The sequence below is a fragment of the Cupressus sempervirens genome, chromosome 4, assembly GCF_028749045.1.
Source record: "Cupressus sempervirens isolate cs-2001-9-10 chromosome 4, ASM2874904v1, whole genome shotgun sequence".
In the NCBI taxonomy this organism is placed as follows: Eukaryota; Viridiplantae; Streptophyta; class Pinopsida; order Cupressales; family Cupressaceae; genus Cupressus; species Cupressus sempervirens.
The window spans coordinates 506990273-507001412 of NC_143121.1; the positions used below are offsets into that span (position 1 = coordinate 506990273).

An 11140-nucleotide genomic window follows, 5' to 3' on the forward strand; every position below is an offset into this window, starting at 1 on the left:
CCCCTTTTGTGTTTTCCTTAAGTGTTTTTGTGTTTTTATGGGAGACATTTTATTAGCATGATGCAACACAAAAATGTATCACATGCCCATTGAAACTTTTTCATGCATCCTCTGATTCTATCGCATGCCTCTTGGAGAAATATCATGCAATATGGAAAGTATCACACCTCCTTGTAAGATATGTCATATGACACCCTTAAAGTGTTGCATGCTTTAAGGAGAAGTATCGCCTAGTCCCTGAAAGTGTCACCCTCCTTCTTTAGAAATGTTGCGTGATAATTTTCTATGCTGTATTAAAGTATCACCTAGTTTTTGTAAAAAACATGTGCGGGCGGGTAGCAGGCACTTTTTGGTCTAGTTTGAACTTTTTGAGAGCTGATTTGGATACCCTCTCCAGGGTTCTTCAACCCTATGGTGTTGCATTTTGATTTCAGTTGTGTGTGTTTCTGTAGTCAGTCTCTTGGGGTTTAAAATATATCATTTAAGTATAAGTTGATGCATATACTTAAGATATATTTTAATATATGTGAAGAATCTTTTGAGATAGGTTTCAGACCTCTCGGAGATAAGATAAAGATTCTAGGAAATTTTAGGGCTTCAAAAATCCAGACTTAGCCAATTTTGAAGGCTTCAGGATTTTAGACTTAGCAAAATTTCAAGATTCTGCATTCTACCCCAACTTGGTGTTTTGTTGATGTGTGGTCATTTCTTTGAGCCCTCATCTTGTGCGTGGTTGTTGTTGGCTTTTGTTCGCATGTGTCAGTTTGGTAGTGGTATTTAGATATCCGTTGGTTGCCGGGGTTGTGGTGAAGTCTTCTATTGTGATCTTTGTGATCCCTGTATGATGTTGTCATGTGCATTCATACTAGTAAAAAAAAAAATCTTGGCTTGTATTGAATCATTGTTCCAAGAATCTCTGGGTGGGGCATTATAGTTTACTACTTTTTTTTTAATGTTACGAAAACAATAATTGATGTAATAGTTTAATTTTTTATGTTAATTATAATTGTAAACAAAAATAATTAATAGTAACTTGCAAAATTAAGAATGCTTACTAGTAAATTGAAGGAGATGACACACGTTATAAAATGCTATTATTTCAAATCAATAAGCGAAATCAATTATTTTGGCAAACAAGTAAATTAAATTAATTTAACTAATATATTTTCATATGTACATATAATAATTTATACCTAATGCTAAAAATATACATATTTTTGTACTTAAGTCATACATCCCTAACACCATGAATATTAAAATTAACTTAAAAGCACATCTATAAGCTATTAATTCTAAGTTCTTGGAGGAAAAAACAACATTATTTTCTAAATTACCTAGTAAGTGATCTCATATACTGAACAATTATATGCCAAAAAAGAGAATTGTTTTCTAACTAGTGTACCTATTGCACACCAATGCATAATTGCTAGTATTTATGTAAATTTATGATGATATAGATACACACATACCATAACTAAAAAAAATTTAATATTTATATATTTGATAATAAATATTTTTATCTAAATGTAAACATATTTTTAAATAAATTCATACTTTTTATAATATATAAAATTATTTCTATGAAAAAGTATTGGTGAAAAAAAGTTTGTAGAGTGTCATTCACATTTACATGTTACTATATTATTTTATACATTTAAAACGAAGTCTAAATTTAACAAAAATCTTTAATTTTGAGTTCTTATTTTTATAATATATAAAATGTTTCACAATTTGTCAAATCTAGGTACACTTCCACCAAAGGAACTTGGCAAATGAATAAACATCCACAATATTAATCCATAATACAAAGTCATGAACATGTGCACTAGTAATCCATAAGACAAAGCAACCCTAAAATGATATATCTATATGTTTTTAATCTTAAAATTAACAAACTAGATAAGTATTCAATGTTCAATATTATTTCTATTTTATAGTAATACTAATAAATGTTAAACTAAAAATATGTGTAAATTTTCATACTAAAAATGATAATCAAAATTAATAAAAAGTAATTATGTTCCTTACCTAAATTTCATATCATTTAGAAATGTCTTTCTTCATTAGAGCTCTTGTTATTATTATTATTCATAAGACTTAAAACAAAACACTTACATAAGAACCTACTCCCAATTATCCATTCTATTGTCTTTTAATTTTAATTTTATTTTTGTAAAATGTAAGAAAAACTAAAAACTATTTTACAAAGCTATAATATTTTAAATGAGTAATTACAAAATTTAATAAGAATAATTCTAGAATTTAGATTATAAAATAAATATAGTATTAAATAATATTCTTATAAATTAGAATTACTAAATTGAAAATTATTACGTATAAAAAAAAAATAATATAGAGGAATCAACTGCCTTCTATTTGACGATGTTGACATGTCAGAAAAAAACTATCAATATTGGTAAGTAGATATACAGATTGCATATACAGGTTGTAGCCATGGCATGGTAGGACATATGGTATGGGGCATGAGCAACATCCATCCTGAACAAAATTCATGGCTAGATAGTCGATGTCCTTAAACATCACACACTAAGGGTGTGGTCCCATGGAGAGGGGCTTCATAAAAAAATGCAACGGGTACTCTAGAGATTTTTTAGGATTAATTTAAAGTGGGAGGTCTCATGAATTTTGTATTGAAATTATTCTTAAAAGGTTTAAGTCCCATAATTTATGGAAGTGGGTGGTCTCATGAATTCATTTTTAACATATTCAATTCACTTACTAAATAAATAACCATGTTAAAAAAATTATTGATTAAAATTAAAAATTGGTATATGATTGACAAGTGACACAAGAAAAGCCTAAGTTGGTGGGACAATTTCTAACCCCTCATCTTTTCCACCTGCTTAAATTTGCACCCTAAAAAGTAGGGGCTGCTACATTTGAGGAGAAGATTACAATTAATCTCGTAGCAAACTTTTTTTTTGGCTTCATAGGACCATGCTTCCTTAAAAATAGAGTGGGTAGCTACTGAGTGTTTTTAGGAATGTTTAAAGGGGAGTGGTCTCATGAATTTTCTTAATTTCTTTGAGCTTAAAAAATTTAGCTCCTATATTTAAGGACATTAGTGGTCCCATGAATATCATTTGAAGAATTTAAATTTTTGATATCATTATTTTTATTACTATTAAAATTAAAATTTTAAAATAATTAATAAATTGTCAACATGTGGCAAAAAAAACTCCTAAATTGGTGGGGCTAAATCCAACCCCACCCCATTTTCACCTACTCAAATTGAAATGGCTAAAAAATCAAAGCTCCTATTTTGTAGGAAAAGATTCCAATGAAACCTTTAGCCCCCTCCAAAATGTTACCATGGAGATACCCACTCCACAAGAATAGAGCCCAATTCCCTTTCATGGAACCCCTACCTAAGACATGATTCCTAGAGTAAAAGTGTTAAATAGTCAAAGTTGACTTATTTTTCCAAGATTAATTTCTTCCTTGCCCTTGCCCTTTCCTTTTTTAGCTACTATGGTAAAAAATTTGAATGCCAAAAGGACATTATAAAGTGTTCTATCAAGTGACTTACTAAGGTTTGGTAAATTGTGTTCTTTAACCTTCATGGTCATAAAAATTGATTTAAAATTGGCTCCTTGCTTAGAGTGTGATAGAATTATAGCTTAGGAGACATATAGACATTTTTGTATGTTTTTATGTAGACATGTATGTAATTTGACAGAGACTTTCTCATTCTTTATGTGTTTTTTTTTTCTTTTTTCTGGAAGGTGATTCTTGTCTTGGATGAAGGTAGAAAGCATGCAATTCTACTAGAGTATGTCATTACTACACTACTTTTATTTCCCAAATGCCCAAACTTAGTAAGGGCCCATTTGGTTGCAAGCATAGGAATTGAAAATTAGGATTGACAGTGGGAATGGGAATGGGAATGGGAATAGGGAATGAGAATGGGAAATGACAATCTCAGTCCTGTTTGGTTCACCTGGAATTTGATTGGGAATATATTATCTCTTGTTTGGTTATACAAAATAGGAATTGGAATAAAGTTAGATTTATATTTTTTTATCTTCAGTTTACTTGCATCCATTTGTACATCTCCAAAATATCATTATGGCTCACAACACTAGGGTTTGTGTAATTCCATATGCCCTTGCAATTCCTTTTTTTCCATCTCAATAGACAGTGGTAGCAACTCATCAAGGACCGTCATGCTATGTGATATGTTGACAACTTTGTTATATTGGACAATATTTGTAATGGAATTGCGGTGGTTATTTACATTTGATAAGATTAGCATTTGAATCTAGACAATGCAAACATTCTCTAATGCTGTAAAATGGAAAATGATGAGTGTGCAATACCAAAATTTGATTAGATTGGCTGATAATAGTCTTATGAGCAATTGAATAAAAATATAAAAGTCCATGAGGAGTGCTATTAGACACTCTAGTATATTAGAATCTACAACAAATATTAGCAAAGCTACATAGAACAATGTATTGAACTTGATTTAGGCCCTTGCCCAAAATTCTGTTGAAAAGGCAATTGCACAACAAGTGAAAAACTATACCATTGTCTTCCTTTTGGAATAGAAAGAGGCATCCCAAGTCGATCTGTCTTCCTCCTTGAATCCAATACCACTGCCCTCAGGGTGGGCTTCATCGTAATTATAAATGCAACCACTTGACAAATTCACAAGCAAAAGACCATACTCCCTACAAATATCGGCTAAATTCAAAGTACTTACCATAGTCTAGGGCTTGAGAGATTCACACTAGTTACGTGTGACACCCACTCCATTCACATGCGTAGGCTTAACATTCTCTATATTTGTATGGAGTTGAGACCGATTCTATAATCTGCTGCAGACAAGAATTGTATACCTTTCAAACCTTTCAACATTTTCACTGTAAATCACTCTAGTAAAACACTACATCCATCTTGAATGATATGAGTGGGAGTTCTATTTCAGCTACAAAACCAAAAAAATTAATAATTTTGGAAAAATAAGATTGAGAATAGGAAGGGGCATTCCAATTAAAAGTATTTTTGGGATTAGATAAAAGCTCATTTTGGACTATAATGGGAATATGTAATCCTATTCTCCATTCCAAATCCACCAACCAAACATAGAATAAAAATTGTATTCTAATTTCCAGTGTGTATTCCTGTGGTATTCTAGCAACCAAACAGGCCCTAAGTCTTGGCTTTAGCGAAACTACTAGAGAAAGTATTAATGTCGCAAATTGGGAAAAGTATAATTTTTTTAAAAATTGAAGAAAATGAAGAGGATTATATTTTGGATAAATTTAACGATCAATAAAAAATAATTTATCAGCTATCAAGAAGAGATCTTTGGTCAAAGATTGTTTTGGCATCTATATTATTTTGTAGTTAGGAAGGTGATATTTTTCAACTTGTAATATTTATTTTAGTTTATTAGATCTATGATTAATGTACTAACTCCTAAATCAATACTTTTACTAATTTTTTTTCTTTTTAAGATTATTTTACAAGAAATTTATCTAGTCAATATTCAATTTAAAGTTCAAAAACTTCAATATAAATTATTTCAAATTTTCAATTGTTAATATTAAAATAAAAATAAGTTAGAAATAGTATTAATCATTAAAAATTTAATCATTGAATTTAAAATAAATATACATGTGAATTTACTATTACAAAGTATATTGAACTTGTGATATTATTTAAACTAATTTAAAACATTAAAAAAAACTAACAAGATTTTAAGAAAAAATTATATAACAAAAATATGTCACATTGAAATATTTTAAGTATAATATTAAAACATTGTTTTTGATAAGAAAAATAGGTTTTATAGGGATCTTGAAACCCAAATGTTAAAAAAAATACCAAGGCTGATAATAAGCATATAACGCTTAGCCAAACAAAGACAAGTCACACGACTTATAATAAGCATGAAAGCCCAACCAAATATAAAAGCCAAAGAAAAGGCCAATTCAACTTACATCAAAAAAGCTAAAACAAGAAAAGCCAACTAGACAAAAAATAGCAGTAGACTAATAGCTAAAGACAGGAATAAATAAAACATGATTACTCTTTTGTCTTTCACTTGAGTTCCTACATCGTCTGTGCTGCTTCATATACTTTGTGAGTCTCCTTAGCAATATGCTCATTACTCTTCTAGGCTTCTTGGTCCAAGCTGCTGAAAGTAAGTTTAGTTGTCGCATCCTCTTCCCCCCTTGCTCTATCCCTATCCTTGTCCTCATTCTCGTCCAGTTGGCCTCTGGCTGTTAACATTCCAGTAAGGGACATAATGTTATCATTGATAGAAATAAGGATGGAGATCATCTAGTTCACCAGATTGTGATTATAGTTTTCCAAGTTTTAGATTCTCTTCTCAACTAAATTGATTCTATCCTCCTTATTCTTCTAATTTCCTAGACTTGGCTCCATCCTATTTTTTTCCATTTGGCCAATTTTCTCCTTGACCTCTTCCAATTCATGGTAAAGCCATTTGATTGACCTAAAGTTGTCAATCATGATATTACAAGCATTATTCAACAGATTCATGCTTGTTTCTCTAGCATTATTTGTTATTGCCACCATAGTTGGATTGATGAGCTCATCAAACTAGAGCTGGCCCTATTTTTCTTCCAAAATTTGGGGATTCATTATCTCCTTGACTATCCCCATCTTGGTTGTTCTGACATTACAATTTCTCCATGCATTTTGCCTATCCTTAATAATAACTTCTCCACCCTCTCCTCCAATATTCTCCTTCTCCTACTCTTAGGGATGAATAGGGGAAAGAGGACTAGCAGAGATATTTGACCTTGACCCTAAAACCCCCTCTGCATCCATCTATTTTTCCCTTTTCCTTTTCTTTGCAATTGGTTCCTCCCTCTTAATTTCCATATCCTCCTCCTCCTCATCTTCAGATTTTAAATCCTCCCCTTTCTCATTATTTTCGTCATCACCTTGGCCTGTAATTTTAGGCCCATGTCCTCTAGGGCTCTTCCTACTTGGGATAATTGGTGAGGGCAATTTTTTCTTTGACTCTTTAGCCTTCTTTCCAGAGGAAAATTTTTCCTCCCCCTCTGAACTGATACTTTCAATATCCTTGAAATTAGAGGAAAAACTAGAGCTGCTTGAGTCCTCAGAGGCATCCACTCTAGGTTGAGGGGATTTGCTTAAAGTTTGAGCTTTAAAATATTCAAAATTAACAACAATAATCCCTCATGTAGGGCAGGATTCACAGAGGGTTTTTACTTATATCCTTTGATGGCCTTGCTCATAGAAGTAAATAAGTAAAAGGGGAAAGAAATCTTGATGCCATGACAAAAATGGTTGAGAAAAAAAAAGTGATAGGTTCTCACCCGATCAAATTTGGTATCCAACTAAATATACTCTATTATAGCTCGTACAACATACCTCCAAAGTTTTTTGATGGAATCCATTTCATATTTTACCAGATCATTCCTCTCCTCCATTTTCTTTGCAAAATCTTTGACTACATTCACTGACAACTTCTTGTCTCTATAAAATTTGAAGCCCTCCATCAAAATTTAAGTCACGATAGCAATGACTTCCTCTGTTATCTGAAAAGAAACTCCATTCACTTTAACTCTCCCATCCTTCCAAGAGTTCACCGTGCTATTGCTAACATCTGGGTTGAAGCCATGGAGTTTAGCAATGTAATTTGCTATACCTCCCTTCTCCAATTTCTCCCACACTTTAGCCCTTTCTTTCCATTTTTTTTCTTTCCCCATAGGCTCCTTCCAACTTTGTTCCCCCACTATTTCTGCACTCTCCACCCTTACAATTCTCATAAATGCCAACCTTTGCAAAAACTTCTCAACCCTTTGAAAGCTTTGGTTTTTGTGTCTCTGAGAAGCGCCACATTATTTTTCTATGCCCTAGGAAAAAAGGCAGATGAAAATGTCAACCCACAAAATGTGTTGATATGACACTAATAACCTCACTTCCTAACTACGTTTGTTATAAACACAATAATTACAATAACTCACACCCTAACTTCCATAAATTAACATTATTACAATAAGATCTCCATCATACTTCCCTAGATTTTTTCTAGTTCAATAAGACTCCTCACTTTTGCCAGAATATTCCCATCCAAATTCCAAGTCACCACCTTATCTTGTTTGACTACTTCATTGGAAAACTAGTCTACCATGGGGTTAGCTTCTGTATAAACATGGCTGACATGGAAACATTCAAAAATTTGAAAGATATTTTGGGTCTCTTCAATTAAATTAGCAATAGACCACGAAGGTTGACTGATTCCTTTTATACATCTTCTAATGTTATTAGAATCCCCCTCCAACCATAATTTTTTGATCCTCATTTCAAAGGTCAGTTTGACTATATTGCAAGCAGCATTGGCTTCTACAAAGTGGTTGGTTTGGAAACCCAATGGATGAGAAAAAGCTGCTAACCCTCCACCAAAATTATTTCTTATAATTCCTCCACAACCCGAAGGCCTAGGGTTACCTTTTGAAACACCATCAAAATTTTCTTTGTGCCATCCCTTAGGAGGGAGCAACTATTTCATATCCTATCTTTTAGACCTCCTATCCTTTTCTTTCTCTTTCTTATTACCCCCATTTTCAATATCACCCCCCTTCCTTACCTCATAGATTTCCTTTATGCTTCTATAAATATTCTCTCCTAGAACATAAGAAGGTTCCTCTCTATCTCTAAAAATTCTATTGTTTCTTTCCTTCCAGATTCCCCAACAAAAATGAGGCAAAGTCCAAGTACTTAAGTCTAGCAAGTCTAAACCCTTGAACATACTTATCCAATGGCAAAAGAAATCCAAAAGATTATTTGGTTTACACCAGCTAACCCCAATATTTTTTGTTATATTGTCCCAAACCTCCCTTGAAAAAGGGCAATGTATAAACATATGATTGACTGATTCCATCTGATTCTTACAGAGGATACACTTATTAGGCATAATGTGACCTCTTTTTATTGGATTGTCCTGTGTAAGAATTTTGTCTTGCAAAGCTAGCTAGTAAAAAATATTAATCTTTGGGGTAAGCCCAGGTAAACAAGCTTTCGCCCAAGGGGGTTTCTCTTTTAGGCTCCAAAGGGAATTGTCGCCCAAGGCTACCAAGTAACAACCATCAGGGTTGTCACCCTATATAACTTCATCCCTTTTATTATTAATAACCATAGCATTCAACATAGTCATGATTAGCTTGAGATCCTCAAAAATAACTGAGAGGTCTTTCCATCCCTGATCAGTTCTAAAATCACTAACTTTCAAACCAAATTGCCTTATACAATCATTAGCCCACATTTCAAATGTAGGGTTATTAATAAGAGGTCCTTGTAGTAGCCAATGATTTGTCCAGAAGTGAATATCCTCCCCATTCCCAACTTTCCAAACAACCTTAGACTTGGCCAACTCTCTTTCTTTGAGAATACCATTCTAGATAACAGACCCTCTTGTAATGTCCTCATTGTTTAGCAAAAATTGAATTGAAGGTCTTCTTAGATACTTATATACAAAGACATCTCTCCATTCCCCTATACTATTAAAGATGCACTAGATCTATTTAGCTAGGAGAGCCATATTAAGATGCTTTATTTTCCTGGTACCCAATCCACCATAACAATTTGGAAGATAGACATTATCCCAAGCCACTAGAGGATATCTATTCCACCCTTCAAGTCTTGACCACAAAAAATCCCCCTAAATCTTTTCCATTTTCTCTGAAAATTTGACTGGAATGCCAAAAAGGTTCAAGGAATACATTGGGAGGTTCTAAATAGTAGATTTAACCAAGAGGCATTTGCCAGCTTGAGTAAGAGTAGTCCCTTTCAAGCCCACTAGCTTCTTACTGAACCTGTCAAGAATTCCATTCCAAAAGGAATCAGGAGGCTTAGTGTCCAAAGGGAGACCAAGATAAGCAGAATAAAACTTTCCCACTCCACAACCAAGGGTCCTCACAATTTTCCTCTACCTTTCCTCTGGAGTATTAACAAAGAACATCGAGCTTTTTTCCCAATTAATGAGTTGTCCAGATCCTCTATGTACAAATCAAGAATCTCCTTCATTACCTTAGCCTCCTTGACTAAAGCTTCCCCTCCCATAATTGTATCATCCACAAACTATTGGTGAGAAAAAGGTTCACACCTAGAAGACAATTTAAATCCTTTTAGCCTTCCAACTTGTTTGTTCTTCTCAATTAACCTTCCAATACATTTGGCCAATTTGATGAACAAAATAGGTGAGAGGGGGTCCCCCTGTCTAAGCCCTCTCGAAGGTTTGAAAAAAACTAAAGGTGCACCATTAACCAAAATTTCAAGAGAAGAAGTTGAAATTAGCTTAGATATGAGCTTACAAACTTTTTGATCAAAGCCAAAAGCCTAGAGCACCAAACCAAGGAAAGTCCAGTCAACCCTATCATAAGCTTTTGAAAGGTCCAGTTTGAAAAGCATTCCATCTCTCTTTCCAGCTTCCATAGAATGGATAGCTTCATGCACCATTATGATCAAATCAAAAATCTGTCTTCTAGGGACAAATCCCGTTTGTTGCTGATATATAATCAAATGAAGAATTCTAATCATTCTAGAGGTTAGTACCTTTGAGATTATCTTATAGAAAGAGTTGCATACGCTAATTGGTCTAAATTTATCCAAAGAGTCAGCCCCAGGAATTTTAGGAATGGGCATCAAAAATGTCGAATTAATCTCTTTAAGAATACTTCTAGCTCCAAAGAATTCCTGGACAACCTTCACAACATCTTCCATAATCACCTGCTAGTAAGTTTAGAAGAAGAAGGTAGGAAATCTAGCCGGGCCTAGGGACTTACCTGTTGGCAAGGAACATTTTTACGATTATTTATTTAATAATATTTCTTCAAAAAATATATTTATATACTCATATTTTTAGTTAAATTTAATTTTAATTTTATTGTAGGTGGAAATATATTGGCAAACATGATAAAAATGAAGAATTTAGAGACCTTTAATTTATTAACCTTATTGCCTAAGATACAAAATTCAAAATTAGAAGTCAAAAGGGTAAAACATTTTTCATCAAAATAACTCACCAAAATCTCTTTGGTGACTTCCAAAGTGCATAATTACAATGAAATATTTTACAAGAGAATTTATTTGTGTATAGAAATAAAATTGAGAAAAG

General features: G+C 32.9%; 1 pseudogene; it reads right to left on the reverse strand.

Annotated features, from left to right (window-relative positions):
* Positions 1 to 4047: 4047 nt before the first annotated feature.
* On the reverse strand, positions 4048 to 10825 carry LOC149562159 (bifunctional dTDP-4-dehydrorhamnose 3,5-epimerase/dTDP-4-dehydrorhamnose reductase pseudogene; annotated as a pseudogene).
* Positions 10826 to 11140: the final 315 nt, after the last annotated feature.